The 5,497-nt window shown below is 50.3% G+C and overlaps 1 non-coding gene across 1 annotated transcript; it reads left to right on the top strand.

The window, feature by feature from the left end:
• The first annotated feature begins 2,611 nt into the window (after window positions 1-2,611).
• Window positions 2,612-2,683, top strand: TRNAA-UGC (transfer RNA alanine (anticodon UGC)). The gene has a single exon. It is a non-coding gene; the product is annotated as a tRNA-Ala (tRNA).
• The last annotated feature ends 2,814 nt before the right edge of the window (window positions 2,684-5,497 follow it).

The following is a 5,497-nucleotide window of genomic DNA, read 5'->3' as shown; positions in this document are numbered from 1 at the left end:
ACTGGTTATTATCCCCTCTTCTTGCCTGGTGTACAATGGAAGAGGAGAAAATACTCTCTTAACAGAGGATGCAAATGTCAGTTTGTTCTCTCTTCATGTTTTAGTGAAGCTCAGAGAGAAGAAGAAACATGACCTGCCAAAGAGCATAGAGAGTTTGTTTCATTTTGATCTGTGACTAGTAGCAGAAGAGTGACACCTAAGGGCTGTCGCTACCACCCACCATGGGGCTTGGATTTATGATGGTGGGATTAAGAGCATCATGCTCTACCAACAGAGCTAGCTAGATTTAAAGTCAGTCAACTGCCCAGACGCAGTGTAGAAGGTGCCCTGAAGGTTTTTATTTGTGAGCTGAGGTTTCCTGTCTTACATTTGCCTTCTTTCCTGGTTTGTTATGTCTCCAGCGAGCAAACCAGAGCTGTCACAAGGCTGGTTAGATGCTGCTTTCTAGACCAGAGAGCTGGGGTTGATTTAGCATGCTGCCGCCATCAGCTGGTCAGAGCAACCAGGGCGGGAGGTCGGAATTTAGGATTCTCCCACCAAGGGGAGGTGCTGTTGGACTCATCTAGTGGGGGAGAGTCTGAAAAAGATTCTCGGTTCCCAGAGAGGGGGCAGACAAGCTGGTGCCACACACATTTTCACAGGGAATCAGGCCCCCCTTGGGAAAAACTCAAAAGAAGCCCAGACCCAGGAGTGTCAGAGAAGGGAATCACTGTTTGCTTTAAGAGATGGGTGAGGGAAACCTGCAGGTCCTTAGATCCCTCCAGCACCTGATAGAACCATTTGTGGGGAAAGTCTGGGGAAGCCAAGGAGAGGGAAAAAGGCCTTGCAGCTGTTGTGCAATCACCATGCTCTCAGCAGAAGGGTCCGGGGAGCTCTGCTCTCAGAACACACAAGGTGACAAAGTTCAGAGCCCTGTTGCACGGAGTCAGACTGTGATCAGCTCACAGTGAGAGGAAGCAACTCCCCTCCCTTGGTCTCTATGCCAGAGCTCCTATCGTCTGAGTGTCCTTCCTGCAAGAGTCGGCTGCTGAGAGGGTTGCAATGGGGTAAATGAAGACAGAGGAGGATTGTTCCTCCTGATGTTTTTTTGCGTGGCTCTGTGATCCTGCTGGAGGAAGCATCCTTAGAGTTTATTTCAGTGGCTTGTGTTGGGCTGAGGTTGTGACCCTGAGTACAGGGGTTCCTGTACTCTCTGTTCTTAACCCCTCAGGGAGTGGACAATGGAGTACTGTCAGAAAGTGGATAGAAAGTAGCCTAAGAAAGTGTAGCATAAGTGAGAAAAAAAACAACATTATCAGCTCCCTGGTGGTCTAGTGGTTAGGATTTGGCACTTTCATTACCAAGCCCTGGCTTCAATTCCCAGTTGGGAAAAACTGACTTCCATTAAAAAAAGCTTCAGTCATTCTTCACTTGCAATGTAAATAAATTTGTGGCTGTTTCCTGATTCCCCTATCTTCCCAGTGTCTCCATGGCAGGGCTGGCTCCAGGCACTAGGAATGGCCAATGGAATGGGGAGGCTTCTGTGGCTATTGGGTCCTCTCAGTCTCTCTTGGAGGGAAATACTCACTGCCAAAAGTGGCAGAGGTAGAGCTGCCGCTGATTGCAGCTTTTTTATTTTTTGTTTCCGCTTGGGGTGGCAAAAATGCTGAATCTGGCCCTGTTCCATGGAAGACAATTTGTTAAAGGACTCAGCCTGAGTCCTTAGGTCTTAATCCTGAAGATATTGTCCCATCATGGGGCCATTTCCATCCTCTCTTTCATACAGAAGCACAATTTACCTTGCATAGCCACAGGAACAGCAAGATCTTTCTCTGTCCCTTTTGCAAAGCAGGGGGCCAAATTCCATGGAAACAATGGATGAGTTGGGGCCCTGGGCACATCCAGCCCTGGCAGTGAGATGTTCCCTCCCCTCTTTCTTTATGCTCCTGTTGTTATTTCATGGATTGTCTGGGATGGGGGAAAAGCTGAGTTCACTCCAGGTGAAGGGTAAAAAGGACCCTCAAAGTCTCAGGACCCAACCCCTGCTACCAGGATCACTGAGGTGTTGGGGATTTGATTAGGAAAGGGACTGTGTGAATTGTCAAGGTGGGGAATGAATAACAATCTACAACCAGATCCACCTCATTAACCCCTGACACAGGCTAATCCTGCTGCAGCTAGAAGGGAAACTGGGAGTGATTCTTTCCTGTTCAGCCATGGAAACAATGACCCAATTGCACCGCAGTGAATGTGCTGGGGAAAGTTGGACTTCACAGGCAGGTGGAAACACCTAGAACTCCCCACCCCACTTCTGCCACCAGGGTGAGGTGTTGAGCTGCTCACAGCATACCCCACAATAACCTTACAGCAGGGGATTGCAGCACCCCCACCACCCAATGCAGGGGAGAGGGGTTAGTGTATCTCTGTACCCTGAGTCCAGGGCACAAACTCTCTCTGCCCCACACATAGAATCTTGCCCTGCTGCAAAGTGACTCCTATGAACAAGTAACCTCCAGGAGAGCAGGCCTGGTCCTCAGAGAGGGGAATGGGCTTCTTGTGAAGCTTATAGGTCACTGGATGCAGTGAGAACAGGAAGGCTCTGAGTATAACCCATAGCAAACCCCACCCATCTGGGGATGTAGCTCAGTGGTAGAGCACATGCTTTGCATGTATGAGGCCCTGGGTTCAATCCCCAGCATCTCCAGGTTCATTTTTTCACCTTGCTGCTTTGCTCATGCCCAGAGGGGATGTGGCCCACCAGTATCCCTGCACCAGTTTCAGTCCTGCTCAGTGAGGGGCAAGTGCCAATTGCATGGAAGGTCTGGGGGGGTTTCTGCTCCAAAGTCACCTTGGTACATTTAAGATTCCCTCTCACTGTGCTGCTTGGGACAAGGGTAGATGAGAAGGGCGAATCCTCCAGCACTGGAGGGAAAGGTCCCATCTGCTCAGACTGAGAGGCAAGGAAACAGAGGGGCAGTCAGTGCTCGGAAAGGAGAGAGGTCAGTGATGTACACCCGACAGGGGACACTGTCTTTTTGAGTATCACAGGGGTAGCTGCGTTAACCAGGATTTGTAAAAAGCAAGAATCCTGTGGCACCTTATAGACTAACAGATGTACAGGAGCATAAGCTTTGAGGAGTGAATCCCCACTTCATCAGATGAATGTAGTGGGAATTCTGTGCCTGGCTAGCCAACTACAAAAGCAATTTCTTCTCCCTTGGCATTCACACCTCAGCTGCTAGAAGAGGGCCTTATCCTCCCTGATTGAACTAATCTCCTTATCTCTAGACTGATTCTTACCTGCATATTTATACCTGCCCCTGCAAATTTCCACCACATGTATCCGACGAAGCAGGTATTCACCTGCGAAAGCTTATGCTCCAATACGTCTGTTAGTCTATAAGGTGCCACAGGACTTTATGTCTTTTTGAGGTGAGTGCAGCTTGCTTGGGAGGTGCTGAGGATGGATAGAAAAAAGGCTGGAGTCAATGACAGATGAGACCAGAGAAGGGGAAGGGGAATGGCAGCCCCACAGAAGGTCCTGGTTGCTCTGATGCCCCAGTTATTGCACCCTGGCCTGTCGTAGAGAGAGAAAAGACACCGAGGGACCCAGCCCCCATAACAGTGATCCCATGGACAAGAACCTGGTTGGAAGTGGGATGAAGTTTCCCTCTGGGCAAAGTTGAGCTGAAATCCCTCAGTGTCCTGAAATTTAAGCAATGGAAGCTTCAAACCCTGCACGGGTGTGGGCTGAGGTGCATCAGCAGAAGGTTGGGCTGGACAGAGGCGGCAGGTTTGTATAATTTTTGGTGGTGCCCAGAATGGGACCAAGTCCTGCCCCCCCACCCCACACCTGCCTAAGGCTCTGGGAGGGAATTTGGGTGTGGGAGGGAGAGGGGCTGGGCTCTGGGAGAGAGTTTGGGTGCAGGGTCTGGGCTTAGTCAGGTGGTTGAGGTGCAGAAGGATGTGCAAGGAGCAGGGTCCTGGAAGGAGTTTGGGTGCAGGTGTGGGGTCTGGGTTGGGGGTACAGGAGAGGATGAAGGGTGCAGCATTTACCTCGGGCATCTCTCGAAAGCAACACGCACCCTCCTCTGGCAGCAGCCCCTAAGCAGGAGTGCTGGGAGCATCTCTGAGCACTGCTGCCCACAGACTCCAGCCCTGCAGCTCCCATTGCCACAGTTGGCTCTTGGGGCGGGAACAGCATGTGGAGACCCCCCACACACAGTTGTTCTTCCCGCAGATGGGGGGCAGCAGGGGATCTCCCCTGTTTGGAGGAATCTCTCTGGGCCCCACTGTTAGGTCTCCATCCTTTCTCCCCCTAACCATGCACACCCCTCCTCTCCCCGTTATCAATGTTTTAGAGTGACCCCTTCCTCCGTTTGTAGGATACAGACTCTCTGTGACAGAGACTGACTGCGGCTCCTCTCTGCATGGCCCCAGTGGGGAAGGAAAGAGACTGGGGGGGCAGAGAAGATGGGCAGAAGGAGTCAAATGGGGCTAAACCAGAATAGAGGAGATTTTCTTCCTGTTAGAACGTACTGGAGTCTCATCACTGAAAAGCCGCATCTTAAATTAGGTTTGAACCAGCTGCTTTTCAATTACCAGCAAAGGTGTGAACCACAGAGACTGGGAACTGCCTGCTTCCCAAATCCATCTAAAAGCATCTGCAATGGTGCAATTGGTTAGTGCAGAAGGGCAAGCTGCTGGGATTATAAATTCAAGCCTTATCTGGAGCCCTGGATTCTGTTCCCCATGTACCTTCCCCAGCTTGTTCCTCTTACCTGTGTAGTTTGCTTTGCCTAATTCCCATGGAAAGTGCCCTGCTAGGAAAAGGAGAGTAAGTTCCAAAATGTGGCAGTAGGTGCACAGCTTGGAAACATCCCCCTTGTGCTGCCATTAGTTCCAGGACATTGTTCACTGGCAGGGCAAATTGATTTCTCTGCTGCTGAGAAAGCTGCCAGGACAGGTCTGTGGGCACCAGAGCTCCCTGCTTCTTCCAGCACACCCCTGGCTCCTTCCCTGCCCCAGTAACCGATGTAGGAGGGTCCTACATGCACGGAGCCTAAAGCTTTACCAAGTCTTCTTAGTGCAGTTGACAGCGTGTCAGTCTCATAGTCTGAAGATTATGAGTTCAAGCCTCAGAGGTAACAATGGCTTCTGCTCCCTGCTTCAGATTTCCCAAAGGAAATCAGAGAAAAGAAACTAGAGGAGAGTGGTTTCTAGACACCCTCCACCCATCTAACACACACACAGAGACTTTTCTATGGCATTATCTTTTCCTTCTCTGTGCCATTTGTATTCTCCATAGAGCAAAATAAAACAAAAACATGCAAGTCCAAGCCTAATACAGCATGAAACTCAATACAGATCAAGTCTCACCCTCAGAGATCTTCCAATACTCTTCTTTCGCAGACTAGACTTATTTCTTGTCTGGGCCCAATCTTTTCACCAGGTATAGCCCTTGTTCCAGCTCAAGGTAGCTAGGGGACGTCTCATGACTGCACTCACCTTTCTTCTG

The sequence above is a fragment of the Gopherus flavomarginatus genome, assembly GCF_025201925.1.
Source record: "Gopherus flavomarginatus isolate rGopFla2 chromosome 13 unlocalized genomic scaffold, rGopFla2.mat.asm SUPER_13_unloc_2, whole genome shotgun sequence".
NCBI classification, from domain to species: domain Eukaryota; kingdom Metazoa; phylum Chordata; order Testudines; family Testudinidae; genus Gopherus; species Gopherus flavomarginatus.
Note: the sequence above shows the minus strand (reverse complement) of the source record. Positions and strands in the feature narration are given on the sequence as shown.